Below are 21,268 nucleotides of genomic sequence, written 5' to 3' on the forward strand. Positions count from 1 at the left end.
AGTTTAACCAGACATACTGTCTCCCCATCTAGACCCGGGGCTCTGAGAGGGCAGAGACCAGGCCTTCCTTAGCTGCAGTGAGCCACTGGAATGCTTCTCCAGCAGCAACCTGCTGCAATAGGGTTTGTGCATTTGAGATTTACGTGAATAGGGGGCAATGAATTTTCCCCTGTGGCCCCTCCTAGAGCATAAAGTGAAACACTTGAGAGCACATAGTGTTTGTAACTCATGGTCAGTCTTACTGACCTAGTACCAGCCCCACTCTTTTCCCACATTTGCAAGGTTCTTTCTGTACCCCAATCTCCCCTGGTCTGCTTTCAACTGGGGTGACTTAGAATGAGCCCTTCAGCAGTCTTGAGACCCTGGGTTCCAAACGTGACTTCACCTTCAACTGACTGGGGTGCAGGGGATGAAGGGATGACCAGAAGCAGCAAATGTGCTTCATTCTGACACTCTAAAGACCTAAACCACTGGGATTTTATTGTTGTTATTGTTGTCATAGGGCTGGGCTGTTTTATCAGAGAGACAAGGCCTGTGATTGCAGAATAAAGCAGAGAATTGAAGCAATTATCCTATGAATTTAGCCAGAGGTTGGTTTGGAGCTTAAATTACCCTGGGACCCCCCCACCCCCAAGTGCCCTGTTTTGTCTGGTAAGCTTCAGGAAGGTAGGGCCCAGGCCAGTGTCACCCCTAGGTCTCTGAGCTACACCTAGGGAGGCTGGTGGTGCCAATGCTGATAATAATAACTCTTGCATGAGCCCAGTGGTTTACAGTGTACAAAATTCTTTCCCATCCATTATCTCATCTGATGCTCAGGGGTGTCCCTGTAAGGGAGGTATGACAGGTGCATTGATTTCCATATTTTAGAGCAGGGGGAAGACCCAAAATACAGTACCGGGCATCAGGCTGGCACTACTTAAATGTTAGGGCTTGCTTGAGGTCACACTGCTAGCTATCGACAAGACAGGACTGGGATCTGATTCTTAGAACTCTCCAAACAATCCTCTTTCCATTACACCAAGCTGCCTCTCTGAGTCCAGCTGTTATCGATGGGAGAAACAATTAGAAAAACAATCCTGCCTGAAAAGGAATATTTTGACATGAAATGGAGGCGCTATTCCATATTAAAAAGAGCTCCGGATGTGGAAACAGGACTACTGGGGTTGAATCCTGGCTCAGGCACTCACTAGCCATATGACCTTGAGCAAGCCACTCATAGCTGCTCATGGACTCAGTTTCCTCAATTACAACATCAAGAGTTGTAGTGAGAAACAAATGAAATAACACAAGTGAAAGGGCTTTGTAAACACTCTGATGTTGTACAAAGGTAAGGTATTATTATGATGATGTTGTGGTTCTAGCCTCAAATAAAAGAATCATTAAACTCTACATTCTTTACAAGGTTTCCCACAGCTCTCCCCACCCTGCTCCTTGGTTTCCCATCATCTCCTGTAGGGCAGGAAGTGTGGCCCCCCAACAGGAAAAGGCTCAGAAATGCTAGGGCTTCAGCCAGGAAATAACCATCTTGCCCCAACCTATATTTCGCCAGATAAATGATGCAGCCAAATGGTGAGACACAGACGAGTGGGAACGGAGGTGTCCAGAATCTGTTTCAGCCTCAAACCAAGGAGCAAAGTAGCCCTAAGGCCCTAAGGGCCTTAAGAGACGTGGAGATTTAGTAATTACCAGATTAATTAAAATCAGTGAAGACAGCCAATTTAAATCAAAGCAGAAGTGGTGGGGCCTGCATTATCAGGCCTGATAGAGGCAATTTCCCCCCTTAATAATGCATTTCGAGTTCATATGTTGATTAGCTTAAACAAATCATTTCCCAATCTTCACTTTCCCTTGGTGCAACTTAGGCCACTTTTTAAGGTGTGTGTGGGGTGCATGGCAGGGCAGGAGTGGTCAAGTAAAACAGCTAGTGAAGAGGTTCCCAAAGCAAAGCAAAATGGCAAGCGGTATGTCCACACTGCTGGCAACAGATTTTGACGTTGGTGAGGACAAGCAAGAGGGGTCGTAGAACACCAGGCCTCATCCAGCAGCAAAGCCACTGCAGCCTTAGTGGCTTGCCCTCCTCCGCAATACTCACACACATCCTTCAAACCAGGTGAGGGAGACATACCAGGCAAGTCTCAACTGCCATCTCTAAAGTCCTTCCAAAGGAGAGAAGGAGAGAAGACACCCCACAGCTTAGAGATGGAACCTCTGGGCCTAGGACAAAGGAGGGGGGCGGGGAGGAGGGGAGGAGGAAGACATTAATCCTGCAGGGCTTCCTTCCAGTCCACATCACCCTCTGGCTTCCTTAGTATAGATAAATATATAATAAATAATATCAATATATCTGCACATTAAAGATTGTTTTTTCAAATTCCTGCTATTCATTTCACATTCCGTTTACAAAGCCCTGAACCCTCCAGGAACTGCAGGGCACCTCCCCTAATACCCTCTAGGTTGAGGCGATGCCTTTGAAGTCCCCACCACCGACTCAGGGTTGGAGCTGCTAAGAAACACCCTAAGACTGAAAGTAAGTCCGCCCGGCAGCTTCAGCTCCATCGCAAGCTGCTCTCCTCAGAGTTAATGTAAAGTCATCAGAGTTCCAATGTGGACCGCAGGCTTCTCAGCCCTTCAGTGCCGGGGATAGCCTGGGATGTAAACACATACGAGGATTTATTCCTTTGGCCAGGAGAGGAGTCGTTAGGGTAAAGGGTAAGGGTCAAGGGGTTCAGTTTGGTGACTGAGGAGCCCGGGGAAAGAGAGCCAGGTTTTCGGCCCGAGTCGTGCAGGCTCCCCCCTTTACAGACCTTTCGTCCCCCTCCTCCTTCCTCCCTCGGGCCTCTCACTCCTACCCGCCCCCCCACCCAGATGCCTCCACGCCCAGGCCGGGGGCTGCCCTTTGAGTTCTGCCCAGGGGGGCTGCAGCCCCGGCCGTTGCCACGAAGGGTGGGCCACCCCGGAGACGCGAGGCGAGGCAGCGAGCCCCGGCATTTTCCCTTCCCCAGCACCTGTCCCACTTCGGCGCCGGGGCTGGGGCTGCACCCGCGAGCGGCCTCGGTGCCCGTGCCGGAGCCACGCACCGAGGTCGCCCGGGTTAGGGAAGTGGGGGGCCGGGAGAGGGGCGGGGCGTCCGGCGGGGCGTCCGTCCCCCCCGCAGGCAAGACCCTAACCCCCCCCATACACAGAGGCTAAACGGAGAAAGAGAGCCACACATAAAGCTCGAGCGAAAACGCTTGCTCTCCGACCCCGAGCGGCGTTGCTCGCCCCCCCTCCTTCCTGGAGCCAGGGGCTGGCCGGGGAAGGTGGCTCCGTTCTTCCCCCGTGGCCAGTGCGGGGTCTGCGGCTGCCCGGCGAGGTTCCGGCTTCCCCGGGGCTGGCAGGGGGAGCCCCGAGAACTGCAGGCCCGCCCCCCCTTCCTCCTCCTCCTTCCCCTCCTCCCCCACGTGTCCTCCCGGAGCCCAGCGGCCTGATCCCAGCACCCCCCTCCACCTCCCTCCTCCTCCCGCTTCGCCCGCTTCCCCGGCAGCGTGGAGAAGAGCAAAGTTGCGACAGCGGCCGAGGGGCTCTGCCCAGGTGAAGGGGGCTCCGTGGGAGCGGGGAAGGGGGGGGACGGCGCGGCCCTGCGGCGGGGGCGGAGAGAAGATAAAGAAACTTGCTTTCCTCGGCCCCCACCCCGCGCGGGTTCGGATCTTGCGTGGACCCAGCCCTCGTGGCGAGACGCGGCAACGCCGCCGGGACCGAGGCCGGCACCGGGACCGGGACCAGGACCGCGCGCCTGAGTCGGCTCGGCGGGCGCAGGCAGCGGGCCAGGCCGGCACCCAGGCAAGGGCGGGGTGGGTGGCCGTACACCGGACCGAACCGGGGACTCCGGTGGCCTGGGCGCGGGCCGAACCCGGATCGGGCCGAGTTGGGTGGCGAAGTAGGACGTGGATTCGGGGGCGGGGCGCGGCGGGAGGGGGAAACCAGGCCCGGCCGGACTGGCCTGGGCGTGGGGGCGGGGGGCGAGTTCGGGGCACTTGCTGGGCTCGGGACCGAGCAGTAGGGCGGGGCGGCGCTAGGGGCTGGGCCGGACCAGCGGGGAGAGGGCGAGGGGAGGGGGAGCCGGGGGTGGAGTAGGGGCGTGGAGTTGCGAGCGGGGTCTGGCCTCGGCCGGGGGCGAAGGTAGATCGGCGGGGCCGCCAGCGGAGGGAGGGAGGCCCGCGGCAGCGCGGCGGCGGCGAAGGCCAGCTTCCGCGGAGTTTGTGCCCGGGCTTCCCGGGCTCCGGCAGCCTCAAGCGCACAAATGGGGCTAGGGGATTGACTGGTAAGCAACTACGAGTGTTAGACGGTGTTCGGTGGCGATTCCGGGAAAAGCTAGGAGAGACACTGTCTGCAATTATGCCGCACCCCCCCCCACCCACCTCTTTAGCATCTGGATTCTGCTCTCAGGGGGCCGCGGACCCTCCCCGCCGCAACCCTTTCACTCTCCAGCACTCCCACCGCCTCCCCCCGCCCCTTACTCGGCCATCTGATCTCCTAGGGTTGTGTGTTTGGGGGTGGACGACGGCGGGGGGGGGGGTGTAATACTTTTCCTCTCGCGGCGGCAGCCTAGTTCCTATCTTATTCCTACATGTAGCGTCGCTTCGAGTAGCATGGACATTGGGGTTTAGATAATCTACCCCCAACTAACGCCCCCCCGCAAGCGATTTGATGGCTTTTAAGGAAGGGGACGAATCCCTGGATTTCCACGCCTGGGATGAGGTTTGAGGATTGGGATTCACCCCCAGCTCACTTCCACTACCAACCCCTCTTTCCTTGTGAGCCATTTCCACGGGGATCCGAACTTGAGGGGGGGGAACGGGAGAATTAATGTGCTTCTCTGTCTCTACACAGGGTCGGCGTGGCCAAGGACGGCTAGTCTCGGAGGGAAAGTAGCCACCAGTCCAACTCGGGTCGCCCCCACTATTACTTCGGTGAGGGGGGCAACGCTAAGAAGGGGATACTGGTGGGTAAGGGCCCAGTATAAGGGAGGGGGCTGGGTAGTCGCCCCCGAGGGACTCCCTTTCTTGGCTGGGAGGGAGACGCGAGCCCCGGCTTCAAGGGAGGGGTTCCGGGGAGGGAGATGAGGGGTGGCGATGAGGGGGGGCGGGAAGAAGGGGGGAGTCACGCCCTGCCAGCAAGGGGAGCCTCCCTCAGGCCCCTGGGAGAAGGGGACTGAATGTGTCTGCTCTGTGCTGCCGGGCAGGGGAGATCTGGGGTCTCCGGATTTGCACACTGGATCCAGCACCAGTGGCCTGAGAAAGTCAGGTCGGGGCATAAGGTGGAGAGCGTTGGAAGAAAGAGAGAAACCCCTGGCCGTGGTGCACTGATCATTTCCCTTCCTCAACCTCCCCCTTCGTGGGGCGTACGGGGGGGGGGCGTGGAGCTCCTGCAGCCTCTCGAATTGAGCGCCTCCGCCTCTCCTGGGAGTCTAGCTTTTTGCCCGGCTTGCTGCAGCCACCGCTGCCTCCCTCTCCGGAATCCGCTCGGTCCTCGCAGCGATCCCCTCCTCCTCCCCTCCCCTCCCAGTGTCACCGGGGCTGCTTGGCTCTGCCCCCTTCGCCGCCGCTTGCTCCCTGCTTTCGTCCCTCCCTCTCTTGCTCTCTCCCTCCCTTCGCCTCCTCCTCCCCATTCCTCCCCCCGGACAGGCGGCATTCTGGGAGTTGTAGTCCCGCGGAGCGGTGGCTGGCGCCGCCCGCGAACCCGACCGGACTCCACTTCCCGTCGAGCCTTGCGACCGGCACCCACTCCACCAGGCTTCGCTCGCACACACAGACACACACACACACACACACCGCTCTCCCCCTCACTCTTTCGCTCGCCGCGGCTGCTGCCAGTGTGTGGCTCTGTCTCTCCTCCGCTTTGCTGAGCCCTCCCTTCTTCCTCTCAGTTCCTAGAGTCCGACCGCCGCCGCCGCCGAGAGAGAGGAGAAGGAGGTCGGTGGCAATAAGGGGCGGAGGGGGCATCAGATCGGGGCAGTATTAGGCGGGTGGTGGCTCAGAGGGGGTAAGAGGGAGTCCGGGTGGCGGCCTGAGCCTCCCCGCGGAGCCGACTCGGGAACAGGTGCGTCTTTTTTTTCTCTCCTCCAACCCCTCCACCCCTTTTGACTCCCCGGCTTTCTCGTATCCTCCACCCGCTCCTTTCTACCTCAAGCCTTTCCCCAACCCTGTCCCTTCTTCGCCCCGCGGCCGCTCTGCTTGCCCCCCGGGGGCGCCGTCCTCTTCGTGTCCCCGGACGTAGCGCTCCCTGGAGCTCGCTCTGTCCTCGCCCCTCCCTTCGGGACAGCTCCCCTCCACTTCCCACCTTCGTACCCCATTCTTGCCCTACCCTACCCCCTCCTCACCCCTTCTCCCTTAGCCAGGTGAGACTTGTTCGCCACGATCCGAGAGTCTTCATCCCGGCTGGGCGGGGGTCTCCATGGAAACGGGGGTCGGGTTGATCCTGGGGGGGGGGAACCATTGGAATTACCCCACTCCTCGGAAAGGGAGGTGAAGGCTACGGTCTTGTTAACTACCTGGCCCCAACCCCCTGATACAAGGATCCGACGATCCGAAGGGAGGCTGGCCAGCAGGGCAGGGCGAGAAAGGGCTTGTTTTTTTGGGGGGGGGGGCTGTCCGTGATGAAGTCCTGAAGAGACCAGGAGAAAATACCCTCCAACCTCAGAGGGGAGGTGCGACGGGTGCTCTTAAGGGCTGCTTTCTCCCTGGTGTCGGGGTGCAGGAACCGTAGGGTAAGGGGTACCCCTAGGTGGCGGCGGGGCCTGGGTTCGGGAGTGGGAGTGCTGTGATGGGGGCAGGGGCAATTATCCGAGTCCCTGGAAAAAAGGCGGGGGATGACTTCGGAGCGCCCTGGCTCCGCTGCCCTCGCTCTAGGGGCGGGGGCCGCCGGGCCGGGCGCGGCGGGGAGGGGGCTTAAATTGAAGGAGGATGAGATCGGGGGCAATTCATACTAGCCCCGGCAAGCCAGGGGGGAGATCCGGCGTGCAAGCTCTCCACCCGCTTCGCGCCAGGCCTGGAAGCAAGGGGTCTGAGAGCGAAGCTGAGGGCTGCAAGGAGGGAGGCTCCGGTTACTGGGCCGGGTTTCGGGATCGGGGGCAATCCCCCAGCCCTTGGAGAAGGAGGGAGAGGGATGGCCGCGAACCCCAGGGCTCCCCCACCCCGGGTCCTAAGGGGCGTGAGGAACGGACAGCAGGCCTGGCGGAGCTGGATTCGAACGGATCGCGGCTGGGGACTGGGGTGGGGGGGTGCTTAGTGGTGGGCTTTGGGGGGAGCAGTCCCGCGGCGGGGCGGGCGGGCGGGGCGTGGGGCTCCGGCGGGCGGCGGGGCGGGGCCGGGGCGGCGCTGCTGCCGCCGCCGCCGCTGCCGCCGCCGCCGCTGCTGCTCCTGCTGGGGCCGCCGCAGCCGTTGCCGTCGCCGCCGCCGCCGCTTCTGGGCGGGGAACGGAGGCCAAAGGGAGTCCCGTGCCGGGGCAGAGGGCGCAGGCGGCGCGCGGTGGGGAGGGGACCGTCCTGGGGGCGGGTGCAGGCGGGGGGTGGAGCCCCCGACGGGGGGCGGTACGAGCCGGGACGACGACGACGAAGAGCCCCGGGGGCCGGGTGCATGGAGGACGAGGTGCTGGGAGAAGGAAGCGGGGGGTGGGTCCCGCGACGGGCCTCGTGGGCTTGGCTTCTCGAGGTTCTGCTTCGGGACAGAGCCCTGCGGGGGTGCCCAGAGGCCCGGGAAGGGACCGGGAGGTGAGCTGGACGATGGAGGGGGCCCTTCTTGCTGGGGTCCCGCCGAGAGGAAGGCTGGGCCAGAGGGACGTCCGGGGCAAGGCTGGGAGGAGCCGGCCGCACCTCAGCTGGGGATTTCGAGTTATGGAGGTGTGGGAGATTGTTGTAGGGAAAGACGTGGTCGAGGGGAAAGGCGGGAGGGAACCACACTGCAAACCTGGGAGGCCGGTGGGGGTGCCCTTCTATTCCGCCCGCCCCCCCCCCCCCGTGGAAGCACTCTGGTTTTGTTTTATTGTTTTGAAAAATTTAAGTGTTGGCTGTACGAAGCTGTCGATGCGGTGATACTTATTTATTCTTGGTGTCTCCTAGAGTAGACAGTAAGGACAGGCGTACCTTGGTGAGGACGCATCTAGCCCAGGGTTTAGGGGCTCTTTATGCGAGTGTGGGAAGGGGGCCCTGTAACTTCTGCGGCAGCGGAATACTCTCAAGGCAGTTTGGAGGCAGTCCCCGTGGCACAGAGGTGGAGTACAATTGCAGAAATGTTTGGTGAGACTTCTGGGGGTGCAACTGTAGGTTTGCATTACCCTGGTTAGCCCGTGGTTCTTTCAACTTAGAAGGCTATTTCTCAAAGTCACACTGCTGAAACGTTTTTCGGGGGAAATGAATGGGGTATGTATTCGGGGTTGGGAGTAGATTAGGTTGATAATAAAATTACAAGGTTGGAAGGGACTTTAAAGGTCATCTAATTTTCTGTTTACCTGTCCTGTCCTTGAATGTTGGGAGAGAGGAAGCTTTATTTGGGGAGAGATGGTAGGCAGCACAATGGAGCAGAGTTTAGGGGTACTTAAATTGGATGGTGATGTCACCATGTAGTACTGAAGAGGACAGTATGTAGGAAAGAAATTTGGAGGATTCCACTGGAGGATTAAATGGGGTAACCTAATCCCAAGAATCATCCAGAGGCTCCAAATAGAAGCAAAATGCAGGGGGAGGAACCTGTAAAATTTTGATGGAGAAGCGAAGTTAGTAGGAAAGACTGGGGGAGCTAGGAGGAGCAGGAGGCTTGGTGATGCAAGTTAAGAGAATCTGAAGGCTGATGGAGTTGAGGAGGGACATGGCCATCTGACTAAGCTATGTGGATATTGCTAGGCAGTCTCATCTTTTGATATGGCAACTGAGGCAGCTGCCCTTGGGGTGGATATAGCGGACAAGAGTCACAGGCCATGGGGCACAGAGACTTACTCAAATTGATGTTAAGAGGGTTGACCCCGTTGCTAGCTTTGCAGCAAAGGTAGGTAGGTTTCTTTTTGTTATGGCCCTGAGAAGTTGCTGATGAAGGAAGGGGAGAGGACTCTGATGTCTCGGTTAAGGAGGACTAGTTCTTGAGGCCACAAGGAAGAGATGGCAAATTGTTGGGACAGGGCAGAGGAAAGCTAAGTCCCTGGGAAGTTCTGCAGTTGGAGTCTGGATTGGGCAGAGTGGAGGGGATTTCCACAAGTAATGGTGGCTGTACCAAGGGCACTTGCAGAGCTGATTGTTTTGATTTGCCAGGAGAGGATAGGGAGGGAAGGAGGATCCCTTTCTTTCTCAGTGATGTAAACTTTCTTGGGAAGCAAAGGGGGTTCCTCCAGAGGTCTCTTTGCTTTACTCATGCTACAGTTCACTACATAGGAAAAAAAAGGTTAGTACAGGGGGCAGAGGATCTCAACATGATGAGTCTGGATTATGGGTTTTAGAGAGGGTATTCTTTTAGGGGAACAGAATTATGGGAGAAAAGGACTTGAATACTAGAAAGAAGGAAGGCAGAAAGAGAAGTCAGAAGTGGGTTGGTTGCACAGTGAAGAGGGAAGAAAGGTGATGACACTGGTTCCATGTTAGGGCTAAGTAGGAAAAAGTGGAACCTTGAAATCTCCAGGATAATGTTTTCCGAAGTAAAGTTTGAAGAATCTTTAAGGCTCTTTACACTTCCATGCTAGAATCAGTAAGGTTTGGGCAAGAGAGAAGGATGATCTTTTTTTTTTTTTAAATTTTATTTATTTATTTTTATTTTTGGCTGCGTTGGGTCTTCGTTGCTGCGCGCGGGCTTTCTCTAGTTGCGGCGAGCGGGGGCTACTCTTTGTTGCAGTGGGTGCTCATTGTGGTGGCTTCTCTTATTGCGGAGCAAAGGATCTAGGTGCGCAGGCTTCAGTAGTTGCAGCACGCGGGCTCAGTAGTTGTGGCTCACGGGCTTAGTTACTCCGCGGCATGTGGGATCTTCCCGGACCAGGGCACGAACCTGTGTACCCTGCATTGGCAGACGGATTCTTAACCACTGTGCCACCAGGGAAGCCCGAGACGGATGATCTTGGGTAAAAATAGGGCTACAGAGAAACTGATATGTAGGAAGAAATAGAAATATATTTACACATAAGGAAATAGGGAGTTTAGAGATACTATACAGGCTGAAAAATGCAGAATAGAGAAAGAGGGTGGGATAACAAGCCAAAGGAGGAAGGTGTTTATTCAGATGTCATTGGGAGCTGGTGTGGGGAAGGTAAAAACTTGCCTTTGATAGCCGCTGCCCTGGGAGGGCCCAGGAAGCAGAGGTTAGCTGGGATCCAGGGCTTATAAGTCTAAGCATGAATTAGAAAATCTAGACTAAAGTAAGGATATTGAATGGGGGAAGGAATTAACCGTCATGAATAGAATGGCCTTGAAAGAATGAGAAAGTGGGAATACACCAGTTTTTCCAGTCTGCAAGTGGGAGGAATCCTAGATATATGGAGATGGATGATGGAAATTCCAGAATGAAACAGGATAAAGAACAGTGGCCTGAGAGCCTTGGGCCAGAATTGGAGGGTGGAGTGGGGGCATGGAGGAGAGGCGCTAATCAGGGGTTGGACAGCTGGAGTGGTTCATTGCTTCTAGGCTGAGCTAAGTTTGAGATGGGCTAGAATGGCCTCAGAGGGTAGAGAGCTGTTTTCCAGTGTCAACCAGCATCTGGGATTGAGAGAGGAGGAGTTCATGGTTGAGTTGGGTGGGAAAGTGAACACTAGAGTGGAACGGAGAGAGTGCTGGGGAAAGTGGAAATTGTTGGGATAAAATAGACAGGGAAAAGGAGAAGCCACTGATGATTACATGAGGGGGGAAGGAAGGCCCTAGACCTTTGAGTTTTCCAAAAGAAAGGAAATTTCTTTATGTTGGAGTTCCAGTTGGGTGTGAGTCTCTGCTTGCCAGAAGGTTTAGCGTCTGACCGGCCAAAGAGGGAGGTAATAAGAAGTAATCTACCTTTCGGCCACTAGGATGCTATACAGTATTTTATATAATCTCACATACAAACTAGGCTTTATTAACGCCAGTTTTTGAATGGTCATCCTTAAAATAACGTAGAAACTGTTGTCCTTCTAAATCATACGCTTTCCTACTGTTCATAACTTAAAAGCACTCTTTTATGATGAAAACTTTCTTTGGTGAACTAAAGTTGAATTCTAGTCAAGAGTAAAATTTAACTCTGTTTCTATCCCCATCATTCCAATATGCTGTTCTGGTTCCCTCTTTTTTTTTTTTTTTTTTTTTTAAAGCAGAAGCCACCCTTTCCCCATGAAACATTAAAAAGTGAATCATTGTTTAAAAAGTGGCTGCAGGCTGCATGTCAAGGTCATATTCTCCCTGCCCAATGGATTGTGATGAATTTGAAGAGAGATGATTTATTATTTGTAAAATGGGGTAATTTTTAGCTTATTCATGAGAGTATGTGACGCAGGATACATCTTCATTTGGATTTTAAGAAGACCTTAAGCTAAGTATCCATGAAGAATCGAGAGTACTGAGGGGCAGGCAAAGTTTTGTGTTATAGGCTTCTTTGACCGTCTGCTAAGAAACAAAACTTGGTTACCTCATTGCTAAGGTATGCCTAGAAATCTTAGTGTTAGTGCCATTTAAGGGTACAGTCGAGTTTTGTTATAATGCTGGTGTCCGGGGACAAGGAGAGCAAGCAGGTTTTCATTTTTCCAAGTTCTATAGAGAAGTGCACTACATGTGGCTCTGAGCCCAGGAGTGAGTGGATGCACTCTATACCTGGACCTGAGAGGTGATTAGGTGTCTTACTATGATGAGGCTTTACTCAGCGTGACTTGGTGGTACCACGCACGGGTTAGTGTGGTCCAGTGGTTCTCAGACTTTAGCCCGCATCAGAATTACCTGGAGGCCTTTGGAGACATACAGCCCTCAGTTACAGTCCACATTCTTCTACTTCCTAGTCGTGTGGAACTTTCTTGAGCCTCAGTTTTCTCATCTATAAAATGGAGATGATAATCCTAGTCTCACAGGGCTGTGAGGATTACACAAGATGATGCATCTATAGTGCCAGGTCCATAGCAGGTGCCCAGTAAATGGCATCTATTATTATAGCATAATCTAGTTTTTCTTATTCAATTGTGTCCTATGACATTACCTTTCTATATCACACGATGGTAAACATGGTGGCAGAAAGAAAACTATCAATAGCTCCTGAGTGCTCCCCTTATATCTTGATTCTCTGTGCTCTTTCTCCATATTCCTGTTGTATTAGTACACATTTAGCATTTACGACGTGGTAGGAGGAAAGAGCTTGGCTCATCACTGCATTATTGCATCCACCTTTGAGGTGGAAGTGGCAGCTTCTTTAACAGCTCTGCTGTAACCCCGCTTAGTATTTCAGAGCAGGAACTGAAGGGTGTATATCCAGTCGAAACTTCAGGGCACATTTTGGTCCGTGCTTTAGAAATGACCCAAACGTAGTTTACCAGGGTGACATTTTAAAAAGCCATTGCTTTCTGAAAAGGGCTGCTGTGATTAATTATGACTGGTTGGGCTTTCCAGCTGTCTCTGACATCTGGAAGTTCTACAAGAGCTGGTAGATAGAGCCCAGGTCTGGTATGGCTCTATGGCAAGGATGTTCATCAGTGATTGGATGGGAGAGATTAACGTCTCAAATAGCTCAGGTATCCCCAAACCAAACTTTTGGGCAGAGAAAAATGATGGGCTGTAAAATATAGTCCCTCTCTGCAGCCAAAGTGAAGTTTGATGCCAACAATCAGCTATGCCAATATAGGGAGAGTGTGATACCAGGCCAATTTAAAACTAGATCAGTAAACAGATTAATAATTTCTGTTTGACTTCAGAAATGCATTATTATTCTCTACCTGTCCCCCTCCCCAGCAGATCTACCTTCCTATTTATATTATGCTTAGGCAAATATTAAAATGAGTTGTTCCCTGAGCACACATCTACTGTAAGTGGCAGAAGGCAGTCCATAAGTCGGCTGGGTTTAAAAATTAGCTGTGGCTAAGCTACAGATAATTGGAAGTTGACTTTATTGTTTTGCCCCAGCCCAATTTTATTTTATTTCTGTGGTTTCTTTATCATGGAAGTAAGGAGAAGAAAGAAGAGAAAGTTTATGAGAGAGCACGGGAAGTAAAAGGAATTCAAAAACCCAATGCTTTTTTTAAAAAATTAACTAATTAATTAATTAATTAGTTTTTGGTTGCGTTGGGTCTTCGTTGCTGCACATGGGCTTTCTCTAGTTGCGGCGAGCGGGGGCTACTCTTCGTTGTGGTGCGTAGGCTTCTCATTGTGGTGGCTTCTCTTGTTGCGGAGCACGGGCCCTAGGTGCGGGTGCTCAGTAGTTGTGGCTCGCGGGCTCTAGAGCACAGGCTCAGTAGTTGTGGCGCACGGGCTTAGTCACTCCGTGGCATGTGGGATCTTCCCAGACCAGGGCTTGAATCCATGTCCCCTGCATTGGCAGGTGGATTCTTAACCACTGCGCCACCAGGGAAGCCTGACCCAATGCTTTTTACATGGGGTTGTTCTTGGTTTCTGTATGGGGTAGAGGGAATTTTAGTTTTTCCCCGTAGTTTAGCAAGTAATTATCGAGCGCATATTGTGTGCTTTGTGTCATGCTAGACACTATTGGGAAGAACTATTAAAAGAAGTAGAAAATATTTTTTCTAGCCTTGAGAAACCTATAGACTGGTAGCAGGTTAAGCCAATATTGAGAGTTTGAAATTCTGTGAGCTAATTGTGTGTGTGTGTGTGTGTGTGTGTGTGTGTGTGTGTACCTTTGAATGAGTAAATATATAAAATGAGTTAAGCCCATATTCTGGGGTGAGAGAATAGAAAAAAAAAAATAGGCTGATATGGCCTCTCCAAATATTTGTGTAAGAGGTCCAGGAGAGCTTTTTTAAAAAAGGCCAAAGTTTGGTGAGGAGGAATCCTCTTTAGGTGAAAAATTCCATATCATGAATGCTGTCTACTGAAATGGAGGACCTGAGAGCCACTGTCACAGTTTATGGCAGGGAGGACGCACAGAAGCATCACAAAAGGGACTGAAGTCTCAGATTACAATGATTCAACTTTGGAGTGTGAAAGACACACCAAATATTCACATGGTCCTGCTGAAGACCAAATTGAGGAAAGCCAACTCATTTTTTTGATCTAGTAGAAATGAGAAGTGCTCAAAGGATGACCCTACTTACTTAGGGTGACATTTTGAGGTGGCTTTGGAAAAGGACTGATTAATTTCATGATGTTTAGGTTTTCTAGATATCTGTGACATCTAGAAGTTGTACAAAATCTTGTTCCTAGAGCCTAGGTCCAGTTTAAAGCTATGATGAGGTATTTTCCTTAAATGGAGTAAAATAATTTCCTTGCAGCAGGAAATGGAAGTGAGTACTATTTGAATAATAGGAAAAAAGTATCTTGGCAGTGGGTGGAAAAGCTAAAATGATCTGGTGGTATGAAAATATACGTGAGAGATTAAAACTTTTGTTTTTGCCTACTTCACTGCTGAAATCGATTACCTTTGGTCCGTTCAAGTGCTTTTGTGTTATTCTCAGTTTTTGCAGATGACATAGTAACTGCACATAGTGAGATGTCTCAGATGGTTGAGAAGTGGGGGCTGAAAATACCCTCCAAGTTTTGCCCCCCCCAGTTTAGGCTTTGGGTACTAGCGTACAGCCGTCCCTTGGTATCTGCGGGGTATTGGTTACACGAACCCCCGTGGATATCAAAATGGAGACGAAAATCCGTGGACACTCAAGTCCCTGACGAAAAATGGCGGAGTAGAAAGAACACAGTCGGCCTTCCGCATCCTCGCGCGAGGTTCTCATCCTCGCGCGAGGTTCGCATCTGCGCGCGAGCTTCGCATCCTCGCGCGAGGTTCGCATCCGCGCACGAGGTTCGCATCCGCGCACGAGGTTCGAATCCTCGCGCGAGCTTCGCATCCTCGCGCGAGGTTCGCATCCGCGCACGAGGTTCGCATCCGCGCACGAGGTTCGCATCCGCGCGCGAGGTTCGCATCCGCGCACGAGGTTCGAATCCTCGCGCGAGCTTCGCATCCTCGCGCTGGGTTCGCATCCGCGCACGAGGTTCGCATCCGCGCACGAGGTTTGCATCCCAGGATTCAGCCGACTGCGGATGTGAAACCCACGGTTACCGCCGGTGAACTGTATATCATTCTTCAAGGGTACTGCCGCTGTGTGATTAGATGATTCTGAATGGGTTTTGGCAGTTTTAAAACATCAAAATGACTCTGAATGGATGGATTCAGCGCTCGTGAGGAGACTGAAAAGGCTGTGAGTTGGACTGAGAAAGGTTTGGATGGTAATGCTCACCGGGAGAGCTCCAAAGAGATCGCAAGCCTTGGTCACTGCTTCGAGATGAATGTCTAGCTTTCCAAAGTGACTACTTTGTCGGTAACGACATTTATTCATTTGAATGAGTAAGCTCTCATGCGTTTAGCAGATAGTTAACATTCCTTTGTATCTAAGTCTCATAAATGTTTATAACGCAGGGTTTTCAAACATGGAGGTACCCAAGGAGTCTGTGAAGGTGTCTGTGCTAGAGCCGTGTGCAGACAACTCCTTAGCCTTCTCGGTAAATACAGGAATGAATGCATCTGGGAACAGGGTGCAGTGTCCCTTATAAGACTTATCCCTTGGAGTAGAACTCGTGGAACTATTTGGATAGGAAAAAAAACCTCAGGGTAACCAGGAAGTGCTAGAATAGAAGGTGGGGATGAACAGTGCAAAGGGCCCCTTCCTCCTTTCAATTGCCCAGCAGATTATTTTCAGTTGATTTTGTGTGTGTGTATGTTTGTGTGTGGTGGTGTATAGTGGTAGAGGAACCTGTTTTGCATAAAGGGAAGCAAAGTGATTGGGGCATGTATACGGGACTCTTCAGTTTCAAGGAATGGTATTTGGTTAATGGTAGGGAAAGAAGAGGGGATAGTGATACTGAGTGGAAAGCTAGAGGAGAATATTAGAATATCATATGGGAAATCATTAAATTAGAACAATTTAAGTTGGAAGAACTTCCTCATTGGGGGGTGAGGTTTAGGATACGTAATTAAGTAGGAGAAATAGGAATGCTAGTCCTACACGTGGAAGAAGGCAGAGGGACAAGGAGGGTAAGACCTGTGGTGAGGGTTCTATATCTAAAGTCAGGTAAAGTTATCCTTGTTGGGTATGTGTAAACTTTCCTGTTGAAAACAATGATTTTGAGACATTTTGACATCCCTCTAAAGGCACTCCAGTGACTGGGTGGAAGCCGAGGCCTTTTCATGTTCCCTAGGATCTCAATGCCAGTGATCACTTGGATCTCCTTGGGGGTGTCTTAGATGCTGCTTTTCCCAAAGTGGGGTAGTAGGGTGGCCTTTCCTTTGCTTCTGTGAAATCAGAATGTGAATACCTCTGTCTTACGGGAGCTTTCCCCAGGGCTCTGGATTTCTATTGGAGCAGTAGGTCCCAAAGTTGGTTTTCTTTACTTATTAGTCATCACTGACCCAGCCCTCCTTCTTTAACTGTCTACTGGCCACGCCTATCCTCTTGAGGACAGATTCAGGGCCAGGCTTCAAGAGGAATATTTTCCGGCTCTGTCATTTTTTTAAAGTCATAATTGCTTCCAGGTCACAAGACAGTGTGAACCAAAAGAGTCCTGGGGGAGTACTACCAGATTTAGTTTAACTGAGGCCTTCTTAATCGAGTTTCTAATTTACTGTCTGGATGGTAGAGTCCAAGCAGGAGTAAATGGGCAGGCTTCATGCTATGTGTAGGGGTCCTAGTTGTATGCCATGCGTTGCCAGCACCAGTTGTTCTGCATGTAAGGGGTCTTTGGCCACAAAAGGAGCTATGTGATTCTGGGGAACTGGTCCACTAGACTAACAAACACCCTGTTTGGTCATTTTCTTTTCTTTCCTTTTATTTTTTTAATATATTTATTTATTTATTTTTGGCTGCATTGGGTCTTCGTTCTTGCGTGTGGGCTTTCTCTAGCCCCGCGGTGAGCGGGGGCTACTCTTCGTTGCAGTGCACGGGCTTCTCATTGAGGTGGCTTCTCTTGTTGTGGAGCTCAGGCTCTAGGCACGCAGGCTTCGTAGTTGTGGCTCACGGACTCTAGAGCACAGGCTCAGTAGTTGTGGCGCATGGGCTTAGTTGATCCGCGGCATGTGGGATCTTCCCGGGCCAGGGATCGAACCTGTGTCCCCTGCATTGGCAGGCGGATTCTTTTTTTTTTTTTTTTATAAATTTATTTTATTATTTTATTTTATTTATTTATTGTTTCTGGCTGCATTGGGTCTTCGTTGCTGCGCGTGGTCTTTTCTCTGGTTGTGGCAAGTGGGAGCTACTCTTCGTTGCGGTTCACGGGCTTCTCATTGCGGTGGCTTCTCTTGTTGCGGAGCACGGGCTCTAGGTGCATGGGCTTCAGTAGTTGCAGCACGCGGGCTCAGTAGTTGTGGCTCATGGGCTCTAGAGCGGAGGCTCAGTAGTTGTGGCCCATGGGCTTAGCTGCTCCGCGGCATGCGGGATCTTCCCAGACCAGGGATCAAACCCATGTCCCCTGCACTGGCAGGTGGATTCTCAACCACTGCATGGCAGGCGGATTCTTAACCACCATGCCACCAGGGAAGTCCCCTGTCTGGTCATTTTCGGGGGTAAAAACTAAAAGTTTTTAATAATGTCTACTTTCGTAAAAAAAAAAAAAAGTCAGATAGATGCTCTGTTACCTCCTGTCATGTCCTCCTCTTCCTCACATGCAGGATGAGCATGCTTTTGCTTGTCCTTGTTGTGAAATCTGCTTGTTTTGGCATCTTCCTTTCAAAACAGAACCAAAAAAGTCTACCCAATCTGTACAATCTCCTTTGAGATTTTAGTGCTGACTGTCCCTTATTACCAACTCCCCCAACCCTAACTTGGGCTACAATTTGATGTTCTTCCCCTTTTGAGAACATATTCTCTCTAAACTTTTCTAAAATGTCTGCCTTCAGTGCTTCCCCCCAGTGTTTCAGTTTGGCCCACTATGGTGAAATATTTCAGGTTCCCCTATTTCATTTTTTTCCTTTTTGGTTGTTATATGCTATGGGCTTCTCTTTTATGCCTTTCACACCTGCACTTGTCTTCGAGCATTTTTTTTTTTCCGTTTGGATTTTTGGGGGAAAGAGTTCTGCCTCATCATGGTTTTTCTTCTACTACCTGCTCGCCCTCAGCTTAGCTGCTCTTTTCACCATTTTAAGGTTATTGCTCTCCTGTTAGTCCATTTCTCTTTGGTTTCCCCTGTTTCATAGTGTGGTGATTGTGCCTGGCTACCTGCTTTTTGCCGCCCGCTTCTTGGATTCATTCCCTTGTATCTTGGTCAGTCCTTTTACTTATGTGTACATGTGCCTTCCTAATCAAAAAGTTTTCTTTATTTATATTTTCAGCCACACTTATCACTTTGGATTGGTGGAGCATGTGTTCTCCTTTGTTCTCACCACAAGTTGGATGTGTCTTTTGAGTTTTTCCCCCCAAAGTGGGGACAGCTCACAGTGGTCCTGCTGCCTTCCAGGCAGTGACCAGCATTTGATTCTGGGGCCGTGCAGCTGTTCATTTCTTAGCAATTACATGGTTGTGACATCTGGGAAAATCCTTTGCGGTATTTCGTATCCCTGTGCCTGTGCTTCCTGGGTCACTTGAGATTACCAGGTTTCTTCCAAGTTCCTTTTAGGAACTTCGCCTTTTGCCTTTGATGTGATGGTTCCCATCAGAGAGGGAGTGAGAGAGAGATTGAGAATTGTACACCACACATGAGTGCAGGCACTACGAGCAAAAGCAAGCTGGGCCCCAAGTGTGTACACCAGTGAAACCTACCAAGTGTGGCGTGTCTGTAGGATTTTTCCTTTCTGCTCACCTCTCCTGAGGCGTAGTGTACAGCTGAGCGGTTATTAATTTGATCGGATATGATAATAACAAAACAAAACCCTGGGCCTACTGGATCAGAAATTCCAGGGCTGGGACCTATGAATCTGTATTTTGAACCAGCACCTCGGTGATTCTGACTTGGGAAATATTGGTGTGCATTGTCCATCTTGACTCCTCCTGTCCTATGTGGGCATTGACGCCACCGGTGCCTCTTTAGAAGTTCCCTTTGCCTACTCTCTGGCTCAGGAGAACCGATCTTTGCTTCTTGTGTAGACCACTTAGCTCTGTGCTCTCCTGACTGCGCTTTCTACCCCTCCACTCCCCTCCCTGCCTCCGCAAAGGCTACTATTAATTAGCAGCAGAGGACTTCACGTAAGAAGAGGTGTTGGTCTGACAAAATCATAGTGGAAGAGTGGGAGGCTGAGATTTAAGCAGATGCTCTATCTTCAGGATCTTGTGAAAGTGGGGCTGCCTAGGATCAGGTTTGCTCTCTAGGTAGTCATAAAATGCACATTGTATGGTAATTATTTTGGTTTTTACTTGCTTTTCTTGTTGTTGTTATTGTTATTTGGGGATTTGGGGGGTCTAAAAACTCCCTTATCTAGGTAATGATATTTTATACGTTATTCTGTTTCCAAATGCCAGGATACCCCCTCTGATTTCTGTCCCAGGCTGGTCAGCCAACAGGCTGAGCTATTGTTTCCTAAACTGGGATATTCCAAGATACTCTAAGAAACAGTCAAAACTTGATCAACCGGGATGTTTAGGGAGTGGGATCCCGGTGACCTGATGTGACGCAGACAGTCAACCCATTTGTCTTACCCCTTGTGGAAATCTCTAAAATTATGTGTGAGCCCACATAACTGTTTTAGGAATGTTAAAGATAACTTTCAGAAAAAGATAAAATCATCAGTCTCTTACAGATGTAAAACTGAACACGTATTAAAGATTTTATTTTACTCGTTAATCAGCAAGAGAACCAGACAGATGTTATAGCCGGTTCAAAGAAAAAGTCCAAAAAGCACAAATTTATATGGAGTAAAGGAATTGAATTGCAAATGGAGGCAAAACTGGTTTTTCCACAGTGGGGAGGAAAGTCAATCCAAACTGCATGGGACAAGACAGAGTTTGCATATCCATCAGTTACCTGCAATTTACAAAGGTGCAAAATAACCCAAAGACAATGAACTGGGCTAGAATCAGGCAGCTTGGAAGGGTGTGCTATAGATAATGCATAACGTTTTCATTGAAATACGTTTTTTTAAAATAGTAAGCATGGTGAATACTTTTTAGGGAGGTTTCTTTTGCTTCATGTAATTTCTCAGGGTCACCACCTCAATTCTCATCCAGGTTTCACTTCCATATAACACGTATATACTGAGTACTTACTATACGTAAGATATTGCAGAAGAACCAGAGACAGAAAAGACAGTATTTCTTACCGTAAGTAAGATTGTCTGGGGGTGGGGGCAAGACAGACGTGCCACATCCCCAACTAACCACACAGCAGAGGGACTAAGAATCTGTGCTGTGGTAGGGGTGGGAATGAAATGTTTGAGGAGAACCAGAGAGGGAGGAGTTAACCGACCAGGGGCTGGGGCTGGGGAGATGACATGATGACATTTAAGCTAGGCTTTGAGAGAGGACAGAAAGGAAGAGGGGACACAGGAGAGGCCACTTCAGGGAAGGGCCAGGAGTCGGGGTGGCAAGGGCGCAGGGAAATAGCAGGATGTGGCTGAAGAGGAGGCTAGAGGGGAGGTTTGAGAGCAGGTTGTGGAAGGCCCTGAATGCTGTGCTAAGAAATGTGGGCTTGATTCTGAAGACAGAGGAAAGCTATTGAAAGCTTTGGAGGAGGGAGGGGGTGATGTGATCGAACTGGTTCTTTAGAAGATGAATTGATTGTAGAATCAAGAGATTGGAGGCAGAGGGACTAGTTAAGAGGCTAGTGTAATATTCTGGTCGAGAAATGATGAGGGTCTGCATCAGGGCAGTGGCGAGAGGGGTAGAAGGAGAGGATGGAGATGGCATTATTAAGGCTTGACTCCTGATTGCATGTGGGTGGTGGGGGAAAGAAGGAGTTGAATGCTGAAATTTCCAGGCTAGGGGATAGTGGTGCTATTAACTAAGATAGGAAACACGCTGGGCGTGGGGGTGGGGAGCAGGTTTATGGTAACATAATGAGTTCGGTTTGAGACACATTGAGTTTGAGGGGCTCGGTGGACATCCAATTAACAGCAAGTTGCTGGCAGCTGGAAATTCTGGTCTGGGTCTAAGGAGAGAAGTCAGGGCTAGAGATACAGATTTGGGAGTCATCAGCGCACGAAGGGGTGAGTTGAAACTGAGAGCTCTT

General features: G+C 51.0%; 1 protein-coding gene across 6 annotated transcripts in view; it reads left to right on the forward strand.

The window, feature by feature from the left end:
* The first annotated feature begins 3,484 nt into the window (after positions 1-3,484).
* The window catches only part of BCORL1 (BCL6 corepressor like 1), a 60,821-nt gene continuing 43,037 nt past the window's right edge, over positions 3,485-21,268 (forward strand). For 2 of the 6 annotated variants that reach the window (XM_068533681.1, XM_068533686.1), the window contains exons 1-2: positions 3,485-3,570; positions 4,870-4,949. The gene's annotated coding sequence lies outside the window, so the exon portion shown is untranslated. Of the gene's footprint in view, positions 3,571-4,175; positions 4,301-4,869; positions 4,982-5,882; positions 5,952-7,591; positions 7,626-21,268 lie in introns of those variants that run through there. The other 4 variants (XM_068533682.1, XM_068533683.1, XM_068533684.1 and 1 more) reach the window with 4 other exon arrangements.

The sequence above is a fragment of the Eschrichtius robustus genome, chromosome X, assembly GCF_028021215.1.
Source record: "Eschrichtius robustus isolate mEscRob2 chromosome X, mEscRob2.pri, whole genome shotgun sequence".
Lineage (NCBI taxonomy): Eukaryota > Metazoa > Chordata > Mammalia > Artiodactyla > Eschrichtiidae > Eschrichtius > Eschrichtius robustus.